The sequence below is a fragment of the Canis lupus genome, chromosome X, assembly GCF_048164855.1.
Source record: "Canis lupus baileyi chromosome X, mCanLup2.hap1, whole genome shotgun sequence".
NCBI lineage: Eukaryota > Metazoa > Chordata > Mammalia > Carnivora > Canidae > Canis > Canis lupus.
In genome coordinates, this window is record NC_132876.1 from 105384356 (window position 1) to 105408819 (window position 24464).

Below are 24464 nucleotides of genomic sequence, written 5' to 3' on the forward strand. Positions count from 1 at the left end.
AGGTGTTTGGGAATAATACACTATATGTTAACTAACTGGAATTTAAATAAAAACCTTAAAAAAATTTTGTTCTTCAATGTTGAATGAATAGTTTCAATTCTCCCTGAATTAGCCTCTACATTCAATCGAAATCCCAATATGCTTTTGTTGTAAATCAGTTGACCTTATATATGTAGGTCTGCTTTCAGACTATTCCATTGATCAATCTGGCTTTGTGTTCACTGTTTTAATCACTATAACTTTATAATAAGCTTTGATATATAGTAGTGTAAGTCTTCCAACTTTTTTTTTCAAGATTGCCTTTGCTATTCCTGGCCCTTTGCATTTCCATATAAATTTGAGAATTGGTCTATCCAAAAAAAAAAAAAAAAAAGAAGTCCTGTTGGGGTTTTCTTTGGTATTGCATTGAATCTCTGTATATCATAACTGATGTCTCTATAATATTGAGACTTTTCATCAATGGACATTGTAACTCTCCCCACTAACTTAGTTGTTTTACTTCTTAGTAAAGCTTTTACTAAAGGTCTTAGTATGTTTTTATTTAAATTCCAGTTAACACATAGTGCAGTATTAGTTTCAGGTACACAATACAATGATTCAACACTGCCATACAACACCCAGTGCGCATCACAAGTGCACTCCTTAATCCCTATCACCTATTTAGCCCATCCCTCCATCCACTTCTCCTCTGGTAACCACTAGTTCGTTTTCTATAGTTGTTTGTTTCTTGGTTTGCGGTTTGCTTCTCTCCTTTTCCCCCCTTTGCTTGTTTTGTTTCTTAAATTCCACATATGAGTGAAACCATATGGTATTTGTCTTTCTCTGACTTATTTCACTGAGCTTAATATTCTCTAACTCCAGGACACCTGGGTGGCTCAGCAGCTGAGCATCTGCCTTTGGCTCAGGGCATGATGCCAGAGTCCTGGGATCGAGTCCCGCATTGGGCTTCCTGCATGGAGCCTGCTCCTCCCTGTCTGTGTCTCTGCCTCTCTCTCTCTCTCTGTGCTCTCATGAACAAATAAAATCCTTAAAAGGAAAAATACTAACTCCATTCATATCATTGCAAATAACAAGATTTCATTCTTTTTTATGGCTGAGTAATAGGTACTGGCTTTAATTTGATTTTCAAATTATTTGTTGTTAGTATAGAGAAATACAATTAATTTTTACATATCAATGCTAACCAATTATAATACAATAATATTAGAAACAAATATCAGAGAAACAAAAAAAGTCCCATAAATTTGAAAATGAAGTTCTAAATAATTCAATGGGCAATAAGAAAATACTGAAAATCACAGTATATTTAGAAATAATAAAAATCAATTAATGTCAAAATCACAGCATCTAGAGATGCCTGGGTGGTTCAGTGGTTGAGCATCTGCCTTTGGCTCAGGGCGTGATCCCAGGGTCTGGGGATTGGGTCCCACATGGGGCTCCCCACAGGGAGCCTGCTTCTCCCTCTGCCTATGTCTCTGCCCCTCTGTGTCTTTCATGAGTAAATAAATAAAATCTTAAAAAAAAATCACAGCATCTAGTTATAGTTCAGAGAAAAAATTATAGTTTAAAAGGTATAAGAGCAAAGATTAAATATCAATGAGCTAAACTTTCCACTTAAATATTTTAAATATCAGAATAAATTCCAATAAATAGAAGAAAAGAAATATTAATCATATCAGCAGGTACAGAAAGGATCAATGAAAGAACTACTTGGAAAGCCTTAATAATACTGGCAAGTTACTGGTAGTACTGGTCAGAAAAAAAGAAATTAATGAAATTAATATTTTAAAGTCATTATAGAAGCCTATATTTTATACCAGTATATTTGAAAATTTATAGTTTTCTAAAATATTGTTCCTTTTGTGTAAATAACAAGAAAACCTTCAAGATAAGCCAAAAAGACTTATCACCATGAAACTATTACTGTATCAAAAACCAAATCACAAAAGATACCAGTTTCACAGATAAATTCTAACTTTCAAGAAACAGAGCATCTCTATTAAATATAACTTGTTTCAAAATATAACTCATCTTATGAAGTTACCATAAACTTGTTATCAAAACAAAACAAAGACTACACCAAAAAAGGAAAAGTATATGGCAATAATGAAGGGATGCAAATATCCAGGGCATCCAAAAACAGTTTAAAATAGAAAATCTAGGGATGCCTGGGTGGTTTAGTTGGTTAAGGGTCCAACTCTTGATCTCAGCTCAGGTCTTGATCTCCAGTGAGTTCAAGCTCCATGTTGGGCTCCATGCTGGACATGGAGCCTACATTACAAAAAAAAAAAAAAAAATGCAATTCATCATACCAACAGGCAGTAAAAGCACTAGAAAAATCAACTATTTAAGACAAAAACTCTAAAATAATAAATAGAAAATAAACTAATAAATAATATCTACCCCCTCCAAAAAACCCCACTACAGTATTTTTAATATTAGAAGCACTCCATTAAAGTACTTACAGAAGGATGCCTGATACCAATGCTTCCATTCAACACTGTGCTAAATGCATTAGTTAATGCAGTTCCAAAAAAAATAATAAAAAAGAAACAGGAGGCAAAATCTAATGGAAAATAAAAAATAAAACCTTCATGATTCACACTCAACTACTTAGAAAATGCAAAAGAGGAACACCTGGGTGGCTCAGCAGTTGAGCGCACGTCTTCGAATCAGGGTGTGATCCCGCGGTCCTGGGATCAAGTCCCACATCGGGCTCCCTGCATGGAGCCTGCTTCTCCCTCTGCCTATGTCTCTGCTTCCCTCTCTGTATCTCTCATGAATAAATAAAATCTTAAAAAAAAAAAAAGAAAATACAAATGATTTATTAACTGTTATTACTCACACATTTCATTCAATCTAAAGATATTACCAACTCTAAGATGCACCCTTGTTTACATACAACTAAGAAAAAGCACTGCCAATTAAACTGATGCCATACCTTATCCAGAATTTTCATTTTAGATTGAGGCCATTCTTTTAGACTTACACAGTTAATCATATCTTGCAAATATATAGACAAAAAAACAGAAGCAAAAGGAAATTGGTTGGAAATTCCTAAAACTTCACATTCAGGGTCCTATCTTGGACTGCTTTTTTCCTCAAAGCTATTCATTCAATCTTTCTTAACAATATTGTCCTCTGCCAAGAGGATTGTTGGTGACACAGCTTTTCTTAAAATGCTCCATTATCTACAGGATTTTCTTTTCAGTCAGATATCCACTTCACAATTTCTTCTGCCCTCAGTTGTACTGTTTGGCATGAAGTAAACAGCACAACAATGCACATACTCATTTAAAATTTAGGTGATGACAAAGTGAAAAAATTTAGGTGATGACAAAGTGAAGAGTCTTGACCAACTGTGTGCATGTGTATGCAATGTAATACACATCATGACTACTGCCTGAACAACAATGATTATAAAGCAACCTATTGAAAACCTATTTTGATTCTATAAATGCTAAAATGTACGGGGGAAAAGTGCATCTCAGAGTCTATGAACTACAGTAAGAACAAAAATCAGCAAGGTTACATGATGAATATACCTAAGTCGGTAGTGTTCCTTATACATTAGCAATAACTAAATAATAACAAAATCCTATTTACAACAAATATTGCATAGTATCCAGCAAAAAACATCTAACAAAAGTTGTGCAAGAACTTTATGTAAAGCAGCAGTGCATGCTAAGATTCAAATCCCAGCTCCACTGTTTAGCATGCATCTATATGTGTCTATATATTTATTCTATAAATATGACACAAATACAATAAAAATCTGACTTTTTCATAGACAAACTGATCCAAAAACAAAGAGAACAGCTTTAAAAGTCCTGAAGAAAAAGAACATATTATAAAGAAAAAAAAAAAAGATTTGGTTATAAAGCAATCAGTATTCAATCAGAGTGGTACAGATATAGACTCAAACAGATCAATGAAATCAGAAGAGAAACTAGAAACAGATGTGTATATATGAGACTACAATAAACCTCAGGAGTTTCGTTATAAGTCAGTGGGGAGAAAAACTGCATTACTCAATGAATCCATATTTAAAAAAATAAAACTAGATCCCTACATCACATGAGAGAAAAAAAAAATCCCAGATGAATTAATGACCTAATATGAAAAAGCACAGTATCAGTATGACCTTGGGGTAAGGGAAGAATTTCTTACAGATAAAAAAAAACACATAAGCCATCAAGGAAAAAAAAAGACTGAGAAAACGGACTACCTTCACATGAAGAAATCCTACACAAACTAAAAGATAAGCCACAAACTAGGAAATGGTATTTTCAGTATGTAAAATTACAAATCATTAGTACTGAGAATATAAAAAGAATATCCATCTACCAATGAGAAAAAGGAACAAGCCAATAGAAAAATAGACCCAAGGATAGGCACAAGCAAGTCACAGAAAATTCAAATGGCCAATAAATACATGGAGGAAAAAGCTCAACCTCAATAGTAATCTAAGAAATGCAAAGTGAAAATAGCAATGAGATACAATTTATACTCAACAGATTGGAAAAAATTGCAAAGGCTAATCTTTTGGCAGTAGTCTCCAGAAATAGAGGCTCATACGCAGCTGGTGGGAGTGTCGGCTACAACATGATTTGATGATTCGGCAATTCCCAGTAAAGTTGAGAAATGTACTCTTGAATGTAGCAACTCTACATCTATAATCTCAAGAGAGAACCCTGTATAAGATGTTCACAGCAGCATTGTTTGAAACTGCCCAAAACTACAAACAACATAATGGCCCCTCCATAAGAATAGATAAATAAACCACAGTATATTTATACACTGAAATACAAGTAAAATGAGCTAGACCAGTTTTCAAACTTACTGGTTTTAGGAACCCTTTATTACATTCTTAAAAATTGAGAACCTCAAACAATTTTTCTTTATGTGGGTTCTATCTATAGATACTTTTATTACAAATCAGATGAAACATTTTAAAAATATTAGTTCATTAAAAATAACCAACTATACATAAATATAACACTTATTTTAAAATAATTATTTTTCAAAACAAATCAGTGAAAAGAGTAGCATTATTTTACATTTCTGCAATCTCTTTAAAGAGAGGCTTACTAGAGAACAGCTGGATTCCCATAACTGGCTTCTGTGTTCAACCTATTATGACATCATGTATCATGTAGCCTCTGCATAGCACTCATGCAGTGCACATAGGAATGTGGCAAGAATCTTAGAGAACCCTGGGAATTCCTAGAGCACACTCTGAGAACTCCTGAACTAGATCCACATACAAAATGGATAAATCTCAAATACACAATGTTAAGTGAAAAAAATACGAGATGACATATGCAGTAGGATGCCATTTATGTAAAGTTAAAACACCAAAACCAATACCTGATAATAGTTTTGGTACATACATGTTAAAACAATTGTTACTTCTTGCACAAAAAAGAGGAATGGGATGGGGGGGCACTCTAAATCAATCTGTAAGATTTTATTTCTTCAAAAAAAAAAGTTATGAAATACTTAATAAGCTATTAAAGTTCTGTTAAATCTGGGTGATACTTGCTCTTCAGTTCTGAAATATTTCACAATTTAAAAATGTTAAATGTATTTTAAAAAATCCTATACCTACTTCTCATTGAGAATTCCTTAAAGTGTGCTTCCTCCAAAAAAAGTACAGTTATGAGATACCCGGATTTATTTTTTTTTTAAAGTTTTTTTATTTATTTATTTATGATAGTCACAGAGAGAGAGAGAGGCAGAGACATAGGCAGAGGGAGAAGCAGGCTCCATGCACCGGGAGCCTGATGTGGGATTCGATCTTGGGTCTCCAGGATCACGCCCTGAGCCAAAGGCAGGCGCCAAACCGCTGCGCCACCCAGGGATCCCCCCGGATTTATTTTTAAAGATTTACTTATTTTAGAGAGACAGCATGCCCTAGTGGAAAGGGCAGAGGAAGAAGAGAGAATTTCAACCTGACTCTGCACTGAATTCAAGAGCCTTGTGCAGGGATTGGTCCCAGGATCCTGAGATCATAACCAGTCGCTCCCAGGATACTGAAATCATGACTGGAGCCAAAACCAAAAGCCAGACACTTAACCAACTGCACCATTCAGGTGCCCCGAGATACCTGGACATTTAAAAAGTTGTTTGGGAAAATAATTTGACAGGAATAAAAACAGATTGATCACATAACCCCAAAAAGTTAAGCAGTGGGGGAAGGGGTTACCGAGCTCATGTAGTGTGCCTTAAAATGTACACTCCTTGGTCAAAGGACACACAGACTAGATGCTTTAATACTTGAAAACTAATCAAACTACAAGAAGTTTTGTCACCAATAACTGACATAATTGTTTTTAGAGATAATGATCACGTGCCAGCTACTGCTCGAGGATAAGAATAAAGAAGACCCTGTCTCTACATTCACAGTTTTGTTGGTTTTTTTTTTTTTCTTTTTAAGATTTTATTTATTTATTCATGAGAGACACAGAGAGAGAGAGAGAGGCAGAGACACAGGCAGAGGGAGAAGCAGGCTCCACTCAGGGAGCCCGACATGGGACTTGATCCCGGGATTCCAGGATCACGCCCTGGGCCAAAGGCAGACACCAAACCACTAAGCCACCCAGGGATCCCCTACATTCAGAGTTTAGAAAAGATGACAAAAAATATAAATATACAGTTAAAACAGAATAGGTTAAATGCTAAATTAAAGTTGTCCGCACTGATACGAGACAAAGAATGAGCCTGGAAAAACAATAGTGCCAATAACAAGAAAAAAAGCTAGACAGCAAGACTTGAGGATTTAAAAAATAAGAAAAAAGACTCTCTACAAATAGTACTGGACATCTCCAATATGCCACATAAATTTGGTTTCAGCCATGTTGAGCCAGTAACACACCTGGATCGAGATGGTCAGTAGACAACTGGAAATACTACAGGAGAAGCTAGAAAAGAGGGTGGGCATGGTAAAGGACACTAAAACCAAGGTGAAAATTCAAGAAAAAGGACAGAGGACTGACCTTGAGGGAAATTCCATGATAGAAAACAGAGACAATGCACAGTTTCTGAAACAAAGAACACTTTTATTTGATACATGTTGTGGAGGTTTCCCAATTTCTGAAATAGTGGATTCAGGAGTAAGTGCAATGAAAAGAAATAAAAGTAATGGTGAAGGGACTGAGAAGACAAGTGAGGGTTTTTTGTAAGATGAGCAAAGAAAGCTAGGAATGTTTCTAAGGAGCGCGGGAAAGGCACTAGCAGAGTTAGAGGGCAATGATTCAACAGCAAAATCACTGAGAGCCCTGTCCCAGGCAGGGGGGGGGGGGGGGGGGGCGGCGCCGCCAACAGGCAGAGCAGTTGTGGGCATGAAGGAGGCCAATTCTTCCTACAGGGAAAGAACAGGAGGGAAGCCTAGGTAGGGACAGAGGAAGAATGTGCAGTGGAAAGGAAGGAAACTCAAATGCTTAGATCAGATTGTTGTGTATCTTTCTGGTTTAAGCAAAAGATTAGGTAATCTTTGTGAGGCTGAGGGGTTTCAAGGACAGGTGGAGGAGTTTGAGTAAAAAAATCAAGTCTGGAATGGCCAGTGTGCACAAACACAAATACACAAGCAAGGTCATCCATGACAATTATTTGTCCAGATGGGGTTAGAGAGGAAGCATTTACAAAGAGCAATGTGGAAAAGAAAAAATTTTTAATGCCCTGTGGCATGTTTTTTAAAAAGGAAACTTGCATCTATCAGAAATATACACACAAATTAAGAACCAACACTTCATTTATCCAAAATGATTGGGTAATAAGGTGTTACACCAGTCAGTTTTCCAGATCAAGGTCTACCCTTTCAGGCAATAACATTTCATATTTAATGGTTTTCAATAGTAATCCTTCTAACCCATTCATTTATCAGTCTTAACTATACAACCTGTGTCTCAATCTTAACCATCTACTCTTCCTATAATGGAACATCTACTGCTGCTGCACTGTGTGTGCAGCTATTCAATTCTTTTTTTTTTTTTCTAGAGCTCTACGTCCTTCCCAGCTGTCAAGATATAAAGCAACTGGTTCTTCTAAGTTTATGTTTATCCTTACCATCTCAACAACCACTGCCCACTAGCTTAGCAACTTGCTTCTAGTCAGCATCCTAAAATGCAAGTGTTTTTCCAACTTTTCTAAACCATGGCCCCTTACGATAAACATGAGAATCTTCAGATCCCTCCTGTCCTCTCATGGAGCATCAGTCCTCTGACCTCTTGCAGTCCAGGAAAATGGAAAAACAAACACCTTTCTAGTGAATACTTATACTACCTATAGATTTAGTTCATAAAATTCTAAGAAACACATTCCCCACATGTGAATCTAGGACAGTCAAATATTAACCAAAACATGAGAAGGTCTGGCTTAGCTAACATCCTTAGTCCCTTCTCAAACAAAAGGGTAGTCACTCTCACCAGAGTAAAGAACTGAGATTGCAAAAAACCATTTGAAGGCTGCTGCCTTTTTAGTAATCTTTCTTCTAACTTTTCAAACTGACTTCTTAAAAAATTACCATGAGAATACTTACAGGTTCATTGCTCATCTTCATAAAGTAATCCGAAACACACTAGTGCTGCAATTTTCAACCATGGTAAATGAAAAGTTAGAACCCTCTCACTCTTTGTTTACTAGTGAAATTATAACTCGGAGCTAAAGGTTATTTGGAGTGAAAAGTTAGGATAGAAAAGAGCAGCAGCTCTTTAGTACAAACCGGTCGTTGAAAAGGTAGCAAAACTGGCTGAACTTCTGGAACAGTTTTGATAATCATTCAGGTAGTGAAAACACTCTATTTCTCAACTTCGAAACTTTTCCTAGTCCGATGGAACTGCTAAGTGAATATAAAGCCCAGCTCAGGTGTATTATCATCCTTCTACGCAAGGGCTGCCCTGGCCACCTCCAACGTATAAGCCCCTCCACCTGGCAAGCAAACCCTTGCACCTTCTCTAGCAAGAAATCTCATCACCTCCCTACCTTCACCATCGACTCCTGCCAAACTACAAATACTGGCTGGTTTGTTTTTCTCAAATACTTGCTACTTTGTGAAGAAACTTCACCCTTGAAATGCCCTTTCCCCACCGGCTACTTATGCTTTAACAAAGCCCCCCTCCCCATCCTTAAGTAACCTCAAAAATGTCACCTACTTCAGGAAACCTTTCCTCACGCTCCAAATGGAAACTCTGCCTTCCTCTGGAACCCCCGTAATTGGCTGTACCTTTTTCCCCCCAGCAGCACTTGAGTGCAATTCACCAGGACTCCTCCGCCTCTGAACAACGAACTTCTTGCAGCCACCGTCTGCATCCCAAGAACCTTTCTAATCTTTCTTTATCAGCGAGCACAGTGCATCGCTAACACTGGGTTCCAAGTTTACAGGGGAGTTCTGCAGTGTGCAATCAAAAGTCCTCTCAGGGACGGAATGCCACCTAAGAATTTTTCAAGTCAAATAAAGAAACTAAAAAAACCATGGCAAGCAGATGAATAAATACTGCACGACTAAGGAAATAAACTTTCTGACCTCCTTACTCCTCAAAAAAAAAAAAAAAAAAGTTAATACCAACAGATCACTAATAGCTTAAATGGACCTTTTCTAGAAAGTTGCTTTCAAATAAATGAGTTCAAAAGACTCCTTAAAAAATTTACTGCTCTGTTTTCGTGTTGTGCAAATTACACTTTCCCCTCCGTTGGATAAAAGCGTGATGAGAACTGTTCCTATCGAATTTTATTTTTATTTCTTTATTCGGGTACTAGAGAAAGCAGAGAGTGCTGCAAAACCGCATCGAGGGCACCATAATAGCCACGTACGACGTGGAGTAAAAATAAAATGTCGTGGGGTTCCATTTGCCGTAGCGAGCCCAGATGCCTGGGCTGCCACCCGTCCCGACATCCCTCGGGTTGCTCCAGGAGCGGGAGAAAGGCGCAGGGCCAGGGACGCCCAGGGACGAGATGGCCGCCTGCGGCAGCTCAGTTAAAATGCAGCGGAAGCAGCAGCCAGTCACGGGGCTGCGGGAGGCAGGGCAGCAAGGTGGCGCTGCCGCCGAGCGCCTAGAGCCTGAGCGCCCATCATGGCGGCAAGGGCAATGGCCGCTGTGGGGAGCAAGCACGCCCCCTCCGCGCGCACAGGCTGCCGTGCCGGGCCTCGGGGGCCCGTCACCGGAGCCGCCGCCGCCGCCCGCTCTCCGACCCCCCCTCACGGGCTGTAGCGGAATTTTCTCTTCAGACGCCGCCTTCAAGATGGCGGCTCCCCCTCCCGACAACCCCCTCAATCGTTCCCTGCAGCAGGCGCCGAGCCGCCGCCATCTTGTCCCCCGTCCCTCCCCCCCTCGCCGATATTTACATAGCGAAAATCGGCCCGGCCGGCCTGCGGCCTTCACCTCACGCCTGCAGCCTTCGCCTTCTTGCCAGGCCTCGCCCCCGCGCGGTGCCCCGGGCAGGCCGCGGCGCCGACCCGACGCCCCTCCGCCGCCTCCCGGGCCACCGGGCGACCCTCCCCCAACCCCCGCCCGTTCACGGAGCGCGCCTCCGCCGCCGCTCGGGGCAGCCGGGCTCCTCCCCGGGCCTAACTGCGGCCTCCTCGGGGCCTGCTCGGCGCCACGCGCCGCACCGCCCGGCCTAGCGCGGAAGGGCGCCTCGCGGGCCGCCGACCAGGCCGGGACCAGGCCGCTGCGCGCGCGCTAGGCCCCACGGCCGCGGCGGCGCCCGGAACTCACCGGACGGGCGTGCGGGCGGTCGGCGACGGTGGCGGGTGCTGCAGGCCGGCCTTTCTCTGGAGCACTGGGCCGGGCTCCGGCTGGTGGGGCGGGCGGAGGGAGGGAGGAGGGGCCGAGCTCGGAGCTGACAAAAAGCGGCCCAGCTCCCCGGCACGGGCCCGCCGTCAGCACGTCACGTCACCGCCCGGGAGAGAGACCCAGGAAAATGCGGAAGGGTAGATAGGCCCCCTCCTCCGCCCGGTGTGTCCCCTTGGCGCCCCGGGTCGGCGCCGCTCACGCTCCGCGACCGGGGAGCCCAGTGGCCTTGCTGTGGCGGGGTCTCCGGCGGCCGGAGTCTCCGTGACAGCGCCCCCCTTCTTTCCACCTCCTCCGCGCTCCCGCCCGCCGCCGCAGCCGCCGCCGCTACACACACGCCGCTGCCGCCGCCTCGGCCGTAAAGCCCGCGCGGGGCCGCGGTCCGTCGACCCCGTGGAGAGGCAGGCGGCCGGCACCCGACCCGGCCTGGCCGCCCCCCACCATCTCCCGCGGGCCTCGGCCGCCCCCCGGGCCCTCCCCGGAGACCTACCGCCTCTCCGCGCCTGTCTTGGCCGAGGCGCCTGCTCGAGTTGTTTGCAGGCCCTCAGACCCCCGCCCGCAGTAAATGTGTTTTCTTCATCCCTGTGGCTGGAGAAGATAAATTTAGCAATCCCCGCCGTCCCCTGCCTTCGCTTAAAAAAAAAGAAAGAAAAAAAATCTTTGAAATAAATGAAAATAGGCTTGCCAGTCTAAATGGGTGTGTGGGCACAGAGAAGGGGGAGAAGGGTTATCCTACTGCTACTACCAACCGTTTAATTTTTTTTTAAACAAGCATTCAGTCAGAGAACCTAACTTATTTTATTAGTTTGCAGGATACAAAGATGAGGAAAAGGGTTACCTTTTCAAACTGGTTTCGCACATTGCAATGAACAGGATTTTTTAATGTATATTTTCTATATATCTGTATTTCAGAGTTTGGGAGCCTATGAAATTTAAGTTTCGTGTAATTGTTTCATAAATAATGAATTTTTCACAGTTTGTAATATAGACAGGTAGCAGAAGTGGGTATGGATTTTTTTTTTTACAAACTAAGCCTTTTAAAGTTTAAAAAGACTTAGAAAAATGCATATTTGATAAACAAGCATCTATCAACTCCAAAAATGTGTATTTGTGTTTCCATTAAATTTTTACACTCTTTCCATACTGAACTTGGGACCCAAACTATAAGTTACTAGTTAAACCTTAAACGATGTAATCCTTATATTAATCCAGAATCTGACATGTTTTCTTTCTTTAATTCACTAAAAACATTTTTAAACAGTGAAGAACACAAAGGTTATAAAGCAAATAGCATATTGATGTGAAGTCTCTTTAAATACAGAGGCCATGTATTTAGGTTCCTGTCATAACTTTTTAAAACTCCCAGAATGCAAATTGTCCACTCCTTCAGACATTTTACAGTTATAAAATGCTTTCAAGAAGGAAAAACAAAGGTATAATAACAAGAAATCTCAAAGGACGTACTGGATGATAATTTTCCCTCCCAGGCTTTACCTTTGATTTTTTTGCAAGAGATTAAATTTCCTTTCATTTTTGAGAAAGAATGACAACATGTCTTTGCCATGTCTAGAAAATTGCATTACGTTGTTGTGATACAGAAAGGTAAATAAAGCTAACTTTTTTCAAGTAAAAAAATGAGAAATAGCTTGTGTGTGCACACTAATATAATTTCAAAAAATTGATAACCAGTATTTTAAGTACTTTCCAATGGCCTCCATTTAATGCGATGGTATGTCAAGAATGGGGTCTCATCACCATGTAGCTATAAGCAGCATGAATACAAAAACCTAATGTCAGCATTCTTGTTAGTTCTTCCATCATTACCATCAAATACTTCTTTTTTTTTTTTCAAATACTTCTAAGTACACCAGTAGAAAGCACTACAAAAAAGAGTATCAAGGATTATAAATGAAAAAGATGTTTCCTCAATTTAGAAGTCCAGAAGTAGTTTAGGTCTTCAGACTTTTCAAGAGCCCTGTGCCATTACTTTTCATGCAAAAGAGACTGTTAAATTGTTGGGAAACGAGGAAACAATGGCCTAGTTCTGTTAATTACATTAGATAAAACTTCATTGCAGTACAACAAATAACCCTACAGATGATTGTACAGATGAGCTCAACTATACTTTTTTTAAGTTGTCAAAAAAGGGAAAGTAACTTGTACTTCAAATCCATTTATAGAAGGCCATAAACAACACTGCATGATAAAAATCATTTTACTAGAAGTACACTGAATATAAAATACTCAAAATGAAGGAGCAAAGAAAGTATAAACAGCAGAGATCAGAAATTGTTCAGTGTTATAATAACATACAAAACATAGTTGATGAAAATGTTCATAGTTGGAGCTAGAGGACACCTAACATCAATGAAAGCATTTGGTAATCAAGCACTGAGTGATTCAGGACCTGACAACATGGCACTTGAAGGACAGCCTATCTTGCATTGATACTTTTTGTTCACTGTTTTCGTATCTGGGACCTATAGAATTCTGGGCACAGAGAGTCAAAAGATGTGGTGCTTGCCCTTGGGAACTGCGAATAAGGAGGCTGTGTGTGGCAGAATAAAAACATTCTTAAGTGCTTTCATTTTCTTGCTTAAATAAGCACACAATAAAAGGAAATTTTATTTAGGTAGATGGAGAACAGAATATTTCAAAGGTATATGCTGTGAATACAGGATAGATGGTTTCAATGCAGTTAGATGGGTTTGGGTTATGTGCTAAAATTTATTTGTTTCTTCAGAGCTGTTAATGTATATCAGATAGTTAAAAGCATCTACTCAAGGTTTTGACAGTGTTTTAATAACTTAACTAAAATCTCTGACATGTTTATAGGTCCTTGAGCCAGAAATAATACGAGGCCTTTCAATCACTTTTCCAGAGAAAGATTAGTCAGAAAAGAAGCTGTTAAAAAAGAAGAAGAAGAAAAGAAGCTGTTTATTTTCACTCCACATCACCGACTGATGAAAATCCAAATGGGAAACCATAAATTACTGCCTTAGAAAATAGAGACCTTCTTGAATGAAGTTGTGGTAATTCATTATTTCATATCCCAAAGATTGAAAAATATTCATTTTCCCCTAGAAAGGCCCTAGTTTTATTGAACTAAGCATGCCCTATAAAAATGAACCATTTATCTGATACTTGATACTTAAGTCATACTTATCTTAACATGAGCAAGTTGCATCATGTTGGAATTCAGCTGGCTATAATTAATGTCAAGTAAGAATTTTTAATCTGAGCCTTTAAGCCACACACCCTCCCCAAGGGAAATAATTTTAAAATAAACAGTGACTGACAATTAGGTGATTTTCAAACAGTATTTTTTCACACAAGTCATTAGTTGAATAAGACATTGTTTAGTTCCTGAAAGTCATCAATAGCCAAATTCTCATGGATTATAAATCATAGAACACAGCAAACAAATTAGCTCCACTAAAAAGGTGAAAATCGATATGTGAGGCCTAGAAACAATGACCTGTCAGGTGACCAGACTGAAGCCTCTATATACAATTTTCCACTAACAGAACCAGGGTTTCTGGAAGAAATGACTGATTCCTAGGCTGGAGCAGAAAAGTACATAGTGAACCAGGAATATCTCTTCATAACAGAAAGCAAGAAAAGAAAATGTCAAAATTACTAGGGGTGTGTCAAAAGGTCTCAGGGGCCAGTTTAAAGAGGCTCTAGTTGGCTAAAGATGAAAAAATTTGAATGTCAAAAGAATAACTGCTGTGAAATGAAACTCACCAAGTATGTTTGTGAGTTTATAATGACACTTTTAAAAATGATCGATTGCACAGCTTTGTTAATATACTAGAAACTAGTGAATTGTACAATTGAGTGAATTTTATAATGTGTATTATATTTTGAATTTTAAAAGTGATCACCTTTGCAAAATGGTAGAGAACCAACTCACTGTTTTGAAAACTAGTGAAGGGAAAGATGAAGCACTGATCCTGTATGACCTGTTCCTCAGACTAAACAAATAGCTGATGAAGGGAATTTTCTTTTAATAATTCCACAAATACATGAAGAAGCCTTGATGGAATTAGAATATCACCATTTTGCAACCCCAGATGAATTAATGGATCTAAGCAACAATCAGCAATGGCTGCTAACCAGAGTAACAACTAGACATATGCCTCATGATGAAAGTACACAAAGCCATCAACTAAAAAAATCAAACCTGAACCTAATCAACTCTTTAGCTCTAACTGCCAATTTACAGGAAATACAGGGAACAGAGAAACATATCAATGAAACTACAGAGATGCAATCAACAAAATTCAGATGATGGGAAACACGATAGGACCTGCTTTCTTCAACAAATAAACTATAGCAAAAAATTTGAGGGGAAACCAATAGATAAGAAAAGACTTAAAAGGGAGCACTGGGTGGCTTAGTCTGGTAAGCATCTGCCTTTGGCTCAGGTCATGATTCCAGGGTCCTGGGACGGAGCCCCATATCAGGCTCTCTGCTCAGTGGGGAGCCTCTCCCTCAGACTGCCGCTCTGCCTACTTTTGTTCTCTCTTTCTCTGTCAAATATATAAATAAAATCTTTTTAAAAAGATTTAAAAGATATTATTAATCGAGTACAATGTATGACCTTTATTTCAATCTTGGTTTAAACAAACAAGTATAAAAAAATGAGACAGAGATATGTGAACACTGGATTGTTGTCAATATGAACTGGATATATGCTGATATAAACAATTTATTGTTAAATTGGATTAAGTGTAATGAAGATGTGATTATTTCTTAAGAATCCTTATCTTTTAGAGATACATTATGAAAATATTTACAGATAAAATGATAGGCCGTTGATGAAAGACCTAAAACTAGAAGACACTGATAAAAGAAACTGAAGATGATACAAACTAATGGAAAGATATATTGTACTTATGGATTGGAAGAATTAATATTAAAATGTTGATACTACCTAAAGCAATCTACAAATTCAATGCAATCTCTACCAAAAAACCAATAGCATTTTTTACAGAACTAGAACAAATAATCCTAAAATTTGTATTGAACCACAAAAGATCCTAAATAGCCAAACCAATTCTGAGAAAGAACAAAACTGGAGGTATCATAATCCCAGATTTCGAACTGTACTACAAAGCTGTAGTAATCAAAACAGTATGGTACTAGCACCAAAAAAAAGACATATAGATCAATGGAACAGGATAGAGAGCTCAGAAATAAATCCATGCTTATATGGTCAATTAATCTAAGACAAAGGAGGCAAGCATATAAAATGAGGGAAAGACAATCTCTTCAATAAACAGTGCTGGGAAAACTGGACAGCTACATGCAAAAGAATGAAACTGGACCACCTATTTACACCATGCACAAAAAATAAACTCAAAATGGGCCAAAGACCTAAATGTAAGACCTAAAACAATAAAACTTTTAAAAGAAAATATAGGTAACAATCTCTTCAACCTCTGTTTTTCGACCTCAGCTTTAGCAGCATACTTACAGATTTACCTCCTGAGGCAAGGGAAACAAAATAAAAAATAAACTATTGGGACTATAACAAAATAAAAAATTTTTGCACAGCAGAGGAAACCTTCAACAAAACAAAAAGGCATCCAAATGAATGAAAGAAGATACTTGCAAATGATATACCTGATAAAGGGTTAATATCCAAAAGATAAAAAAAAAAAACTTATACAACTCAACACCAAAAAAAAAATCCAATTAAAAAATGGACAGAGGAACCAAATAGACATTTTTCCAAAGAAGACATACAGATGGCCAACAGCCACATGAAAAGATGTTCCACATCACTAATCATCAGGGAAATGCAAATCAAAACCACAATGAGATACCTTATATCTATCAGAATGGCTAGTATCAAAAAGACAAGAAATAACGAATGTTGGTAAGGACATGGAGAAAAGGGAACACTTCTGTGCCCTGTTGGTGGGAATGTGAATTAGTGCAACCACTGTGACAAACAGGATGGAGGTTTCTCAAAAAAATAAAAATAGAACTGCCATATGATCCAGTAATTCCACTTCTGGGTATCTACCTAAAGAAAACAAAGACATTAATTTGAAAAGATATATGTACCTCTATATTTAATGTAGCATTATTTATTTATTTAAAAAATTTAAAACATTTTACTTATTTGTTTTAAGTAAGCTCTATGCCAATATGGGGCTTGAATTCATGACCCCAAGATTAAGAGTCATATGCTCCACTGACTGAGCCAGCCAGGAGCCCCTGCAGCATTATTTATAATAGTCAAGATATGGAAGCAACCTGAGTGTCCATTGATAGATCAAAAGATAAAGAAGATGTAGGAGATAGATAGATCACAGAGTATTAGTCGTAAAAAAGTATGAGATCTTGCCATTGCAGCAACATGGATGGACCTAGAGGGTATTGTATTTTTTTAAAAGATTTTATTTATTTATTCATGAGAGACACAAAGAGAGAGAGAGGCAGAGACACAGGCAGAGGGAGAAGCAGGCTCCATGCAAGGAGCCCGATGTGGGACTCGATCCCAGGACTCCAGGATTACGTCCTGGGCCGAAGGGAGGCGCTAAACCGCTGAGCCACCCAGGCTGCCCTAGAGGGTATTGTATTAAGTGAAATAAGTGAGACAGAGAAAAATAAATACCACATGATTTCACTTATAATCTAAGAACAAAACAAATGAACAAAACAAAAACAGAAAGAGACTCATAAATGATAGAGAACAAACTGGTAGTTGCCAGAGAGGAAGTGGGTCAGGGCATGGGCATAATAGGTGAAGGGGGATTAAGAGGTAAAACTTCCAGTTATAAAATAAATCACAGAGATGAAAAGTACAACACAAGGAATACAGTCAATAATACTATAATAATATGGTAAGGTGGTAGGTAGTGACAAACTTTTTGTGGTGAGCATTTCATAATGTACAGAATTGTTGAATCACTATGTTGTACAACTAAAACTAATATAATACTGTATGTCAACTTTACTTCAATAAAGAGAATGGTATGCTACCTGGGATGGCCTTCAAAATAATAAGGGAAAAGTTGAGGGAAGTATGGGGGTTGAGGGTGAAGTGGGTGGGGGATATCAATGAAACAAAATTGGCCATAAAGGAACAAACATTGATTCTGGATGATGGGCACATTGGGGTTTGATGCATTATTCTCATTGTGTATATACTTGAAATTTTCCATAGCAAGTTTAAAAAACAAACAGGGGATCCCTGGGTGGCTCAGCGGTTTAGCGCCTGCCTTTGGCCCAGGGCGCGATCCTGGAGTCCCGGAATCGAGTCCCACATCGGGCTCCCGGCATGGAGCCTGCTTCTCCTTCCTCCTGTGTCTCTGCCTCTCTCTCTCTCTCTCTCTCTCTCTCTGTCTATCATAAATAAATAAAAAATATTTAAAAAAATAAAATAAAAAACAAACAAAAATAAACATACAAAGAAAAAATTACCTTTACATTTCACAGAATCTTTGGAGTGGGGCAAGCATTATATTCAATATATTCAATTGCCTCCCTTCTACTTTTCTGTGGACCATATAACAGTACTTATTTTCAAAACAATTTGCATAATTAAACAATGAAATAAATAAAACTAGACTACTTATAATTAAGAAAACAACAATGTTTTTCAAATTTGCAAGGGAATATCTTGCTAAAGATGTAGATTGCTGGGTCTCAATTCCTAGAAATTCTAATTTTTAGTAGGTATGGAATAGAGCTAAGGAATCTGCAATTTAACCAGGAGCCCACATGATACATAGACAACTGGGCCACACAGCAATATACTTCAAGAAACATTAGTACATCCTGGTAAATACCTCTTTGCCCACATTTATAAGAGTTTCTCTTGGAGTATAAAGAAGTAAAATTGCTGGAGATGGCAGATTTTCAATATAACTCTCCAAAATGACTATCCTAATATATATTCCTTCCAGCAGAAGAAGAGAATTCCCAAATCTCCATTTCTTGGCTAACTCTTGATGTGCTCATACTTTTTAATTTTTGCCAAGAACATAACTACCTTACAGAACGATCTTTGAGTTAGCAACATTTGCTAAAGCAGCTCTTGAAAAATCTGCCACATTTTGAACAAAGACTCCTTTTTAATGATATAATGACTTTTCACCCCAAAATACATTAAATAAATATGCTAAAAGAAGTGATAATTCAACATTACAGTTTAAAGCAAAAATATTCTCACCAATTACAGAATGTAAGAATTCCTCATCAGAGAATCTCATATGGAACAAATTTGAATTGTGTTCTATGTTTATATGAACCACAAATGTTTTTTGCTTGTTTTTGCACACAGACATAAAGCAAATAGAAACAAACACCCCAAATTGAGAACAAAACAGGAAGGAGCAGCTGGCAGAAATGTGGAAAGTTTCGTAATTCTTGAAAAGGTGAAGGAAGCCAAGGACACAGCAGGAATCTGACTGAGTGAAATTAAGGTTTCAATCAAGTGTGAATTGTGCCTGTAAGACTCAGGTGGCCAGCAATGGAGTCCCCACTTTACGGTAATGACACTATGTTGAGGGAAAGTTCACACGAGAATGAAATGAGAAGTAGAGTCAGAGCATGGATGGCATGGTCTGATCTGGTGAGGAGTCTGGGACAGCCTTCGCTGTAAAGAACAACCCTGTGAGTAGCCAGATAAAATGGATCATGAATAAAAGGGTTACAGAGCGCCTGTGCTCTGGAGCGGAGCTTCTGGAACTTAATGTGCACACAATCCCCCACCCCCACCCCAACAACCCAGGATTGCTGTGAACCCACTCCTCTGTGGCAGCAGGGCCAGGACTGCCCAAGACTCTGCATTTCCTACAAGCTCCCAGGCCACGCCTCCAGGCCAGTGGCTCTGAGGCCTTGCCTGGGTCTCCTGTGGCCCAAGAGCAGGGGGGAAGAGCCAGGGGCAACCACTATGGAGATGAATACCATCACCTGTGTCCACGCCCCCGGGGAGCTCAACATTCAGAGGGGGAGGAGAGAGATGGTAGACACGGAGAACAGACAGCCAACACCAACACACAGGTACTTGCTGCTCCTGGCCAACAGAGGCCATAACGAAAGATCTTCTGGAAAAAGGTTTTCCTCAGCCTGAGACACATCTCTATCTGCAGACTGAAAGAACTCACCCCGCCTCAGGGAAAATCGCCCACCCGCACATCCACACAGTGGGGCAACGATTTTTAAGGACAACTTTTCATTACAAAAACCCCTGCGATCACTAAGACAGGAGAAAATTCATCATTTATTGAGGGCTCACCTTGTGTTCTGCACGCTACTTGGTGCTTTCCCTGAGTTCTCTCATCTAAACCTCATGGCATCCCAATAAAGTGGTGATGCCCATCTTCAAGTGGACTGGATTCAGGAAGTCCAACGGTTTGGTCAGGACCCCTCTGCTCTCTGGCTGCCTCAGCTCTCTTCCAGCCCACGCTGGAGGAGACAGGCTTCTTCTAGATGGGTATAGGCAGCTCTGGGCTCAGGTCATCGCAGCCCAGTCCCCCTGGAAGAGAGAGAGTCTCTCTTCTGGGGATAATGGCCCCTACCCCTCTTGTCCTGCTCCTCTGGATATGGAACCTCTGCCATGTGAGCAAGCTGGAGCAGGAGTGATGACGTCCCAGTACTACAGCCTGCTGCACATGCAGTAGAACTTCTGTCCCACAGTGGAGGCTGGACAGGAATGGGACCTCCAATCCTCTGCCTTGAACCTGCCTGGCTATAGCTTCTGCAACACGGAGTTGAGGTGATAAAAGATGCTGATGGCCTGCCCTTCCTGGAGTGAAACCATAGCCCTAGACTGGGAGCTGAGAGGAAATGGAGTCCCATCTCTTTGGCTGCATCTTACACAAGTAGATTCCATCAGACTGAGCTGAGAAGTAGGAAGCAGTTTGTGGTTCAGATGTCACAGACTCCCATTTAAGTAACAAGTTCATTGCTCTTACTAAGGTTTACTGGTAAATTTTCTTGGATAAATGTTTCTGTATTTGCTGTCTGTTCTTAGGACAATCCCAGAGACTTTAAATGGTTGGGTTTCTAAAATACTTTTCACCAGTTAAATACTTGTTTCTCTGGGGAAAGTGTCTACTAATCTCACCCCACCATTTTGGAAGTCCATACTTCAATCAGGTTTTTTTTTAAGGAGAAAAATAAGTTTGATAGCATTGTAAACTCATGATTCAAACATACCCCAGGTGTTTCAATCCACTGCAATTATTTTTACTGATGCTCAAATTATGCCAACTGTGACTGGGGGAAATTCTTTAGGTTGGCTCCTAAGTCCTTCTGACATGACCCTAACAGTTGTTGACAGCTTTCTTGCTGTTAAAATACTGTGTACATTCTAGTTGCTTCAGCAGTACAAATACTAAAATTGGAATGATACAGAAATTAGCATGGTCCCTGCGCAAGGATGACACACAAATTCGTGAAGCGTTCCAAACTTTTAAATACCATATGATTTCACTCATATGTAGAACTTAAGAAAACAAAGGAACAAAGAAAAAAAGAGAGACAAGCCAAAAAGCAGACTTTTAACTATAGAGAACAAACTGATGGTTACCAGAGGAGAGGTGGGTGGTGAGATGGGTGAAATAGGTGAAGGGGATTAAGAGTACACCTATCAGGACGCCTGTGTGGCTCAGCGGTTAAGCGTGATCCTGGAGTCCTGGGATCGAGTCCTGCATTAGGCTCCCTTGTGCACTGGGCTCCTAGCATGAGCCTGCTTCTCCCTCTGCCTATGTCTCTGCCTCCCTCTCTGTCTCTCATGAATAAATAAATAAAATCTTTTTTTAAAAAAAAAAAGAGTACACTTATCATGATGAGCACTCAGTAATGTACAGAATTGCTGAATCATTATATTGTATATCTGAAACTAATATAACACTATGTTAACTATACTGGAATTAAAATAATACAGACATACATACTGTGTACATTACCTACAGAATGCTTTTGAAAAACTGAAAGGTCATACTTTCCAGTATCAAAAGGAGTATATATGGATTCTAAAGAAATGAAGAAGATAAAAGCAATCACTCAAAAGGGAAAAAGAAATAAAAAAAATAAGGAAACATTAAAGATAGAATAAAAAGGAATGCCTGGGTGGCATAGTTGGTTAAGCATCTGACTCTGGGTTTTGGCTTAGCTTGTGATCTCAGGATTGTGAAACTAAAGACCCACATTGGGCTTCGCACTCAGCACAGTCCATTTGACATTCTCTCTACCCTTCCTCCTTGTGCTCTCTCTCTCAAATAAATAAATCTTTTAAAATAGCATAAAAATATGACATGAATAATAAAAAATGTATTAGTTATCATGATAAATACATTGGAATCTACTCCCCTATTAAAAATTAAGATTCAAAAAGAAAAAAATTAAAAAAAAAAGAAAAAAATTAAGATTCACAGGGGCACCTGGCTAGCTCAGTTGGTAGAGCAAGGGGTGTAGAGATTACTCAAAACTAAAATCTTAAAAAATAAAAAGATAAAAATAAACTAAAATTAGGATTCACAAATTGGACTAAGAATTCCATTTTATGTTATTTAGATGAAACACAAAATGAAACAAAAAGATTAATGTAAAGGAAGGAGAATATATAAAATAAATGCAAATGAAGAGAAATCAAAGATGAAAATACTTACATTAGTACAATTTGACATTTAAAAAATGACATTGGAATTTATAAAGCCAAAATATGAAGAAGGATAGAGTATCACTTAATAATATGATTAATAAATCTTATTTAATAGCTTCCTGCAAAGAAACATGTATTGAATACTAGATAATATACTGGTTTTTTTCCCTAGTATCATGTAGCATTTACAAAAACTGAATATATATAGCTGTACGAATAGTGGCAGGTAAGTAGGTTCAAATGCTAAAGAAGACTTACAGAACCCAAATGACATGGCTTACAAATATACAGTTTATTATAGGGAAAGGACATGCTATATCAACAGCACAAAAGTCGGATTATACATCACAGCATATGATTCACAGCAGGGGTCTGGAGAGGCCAAGTGCAGGCTCTTATTGTCCTCTTCTAGTCCTAGAAGACGTTCTGCACTCATCCTATATCTTCCTTGCCCCAACCGTAGAATCGGCCATTTCTTTAAGGAACCCTGGTTCCATTTATTGGAGAATAATACTTAGCAACAAAGACCTGGGTGCTAGGTATACTCATTGCTACTGGGGTATCACTGCTTCTAGACCATTTCAGAAGCCAGAGCCAGAAAATATATGTAAGTATACTACCTTATGTATATGTACATATCTATATTTCTGTATATATCTACCAACTAGAGTACACTTATGTATAGTTCTTTTTATTGTTAGCCTTATATTATCTTATCAAAATACCATTTTCTTATTTTAAATTGAGGTATAATTGACATACAACATTATATTAGTTATAGGTGTACAACATAATGATTCAATATTTGTATATCCTGCAAAATGATCACCACAATAAGTCCAGTTAATATCTGCCACCATACACACATTTCTTGTGATGAGAACTTTAGACTTCCTCTCTTAGCAACATTCAAATATGCAATATAGTACTATTAACTGTAGTCACCATGCTGTACATTACATCATCATGACTTATTTATTTTATAACTGGAAGTTTGCATCTTTTGACTCCCTTCACCCATTTTTCCTACACCTCACCCCCTCCTCTGACAACCACCAATGTAATCTCTGTGTCTATAAACTTAAAAAAAAAACAAAACAATTTTTCACAGTTATTTAACATTCCCCCCTACCCTCTTCAGTGAAGTTATGCCATACAATTTTAATACAATTAGGTTCTTTTGTCACACGCTGCACTCCATCCCAAGATCACGGACAATCATATTAATTTTTAAAATTTTGCAAACAGTAAAGTTCATTCTTGGTGGCGTAACATTCTGTGGGTTTTTGACAACTGTGGAGTCATACATATCTACACCACTCTTGTACAGCCCATTGTATATTTCAACCTTCCTTCTCCCACAATCCCTGGCAATTACTGCTTTACTTTCCGTCTTATGGTAGACCGAATAATGACCTGAAAAAATATCCAAGTTCTAATCCGTCCAACCTGTGAATATTACATCACATGGCAAAAGGGACTTTGCAGATGTGATTAAGAATTTTGTGATGAAAAAAAAAAAAAGAAAAGAATTTTGTGATGGGGAGATCATCTTGGGTTATCCAGGTGAGTCCTAAATAATCACAGAGGTCCTTAAAAGAGAGCAGCAAGACAAAGGAGGTAGTAGGAGACATGAAGATGGAAGCACGAGGTTGGAGTGTTGTGAGGCAGGAGTCACAAGCTAAGTAATACAGGCAGCCTCTAGAACCCAGAAAAGTCATAGAAATGAATCCTCCCTTAGAGCCTCCAATAGGAACCAGTCCTACAATACCTTGACTTTAGTCTAATGAAACTGATTTTTTTACTTCTGGCCTCCAGAACTCTAAGAGAATAAATTGGTGCTGTTGTAAGGCACCAAGTTTGTGGTAATTTTTTTACAGCAGCAATAGGAAACTAATACATCTCCCTATAGTTTTGCCTTTTCCACAATGTCTTAATGAATGGCACTATACAATACTTCTGGGTCTTAGAATCTGGCTTCCTTCACTTGGCAAAATACATTTACAATTCATCCATGTTTATGTTATATATATTTTGCCACTAAG

The 24464-nt window shown here is 39.0% G+C and overlaps 1 protein-coding gene and 1 pseudogene across 14 annotated transcripts in view; one reads left to right on the plus strand and one right to left on the minus strand.

Annotated features, from left to right (window-relative positions):
• Positions 1-24464, minus strand: part of ZFX (zinc finger protein X-linked) — a 96245-nt gene that overhangs the window by 47257 nt on the left and 24524 nt on the right. For 2 of the 14 annotated variants that reach the window (XM_072816796.1, XM_072816795.1), the window contains exon 1: positions 10716-11056. The exons of 1 other annotated variant lie outside the window; for it this stretch is intronic. The gene's annotated coding sequence lies outside the window, so the exon portion shown is untranslated. Of the gene's footprint in view, positions 1-5091; positions 5139-9152; positions 9190-9223; positions 9243-10342; positions 10450-10715; positions 11179-11280; positions 11348-24464 lie in introns of those variants that run through there. 11 more of the 14 variants (XM_072816802.1, XM_072816798.1, XM_072816803.1 and 8 more) reach the window with 10 other exon arrangements.
• On the plus strand, positions 21131-21230 carry LOC140628867 (U6 spliceosomal RNA; annotated as a pseudogene).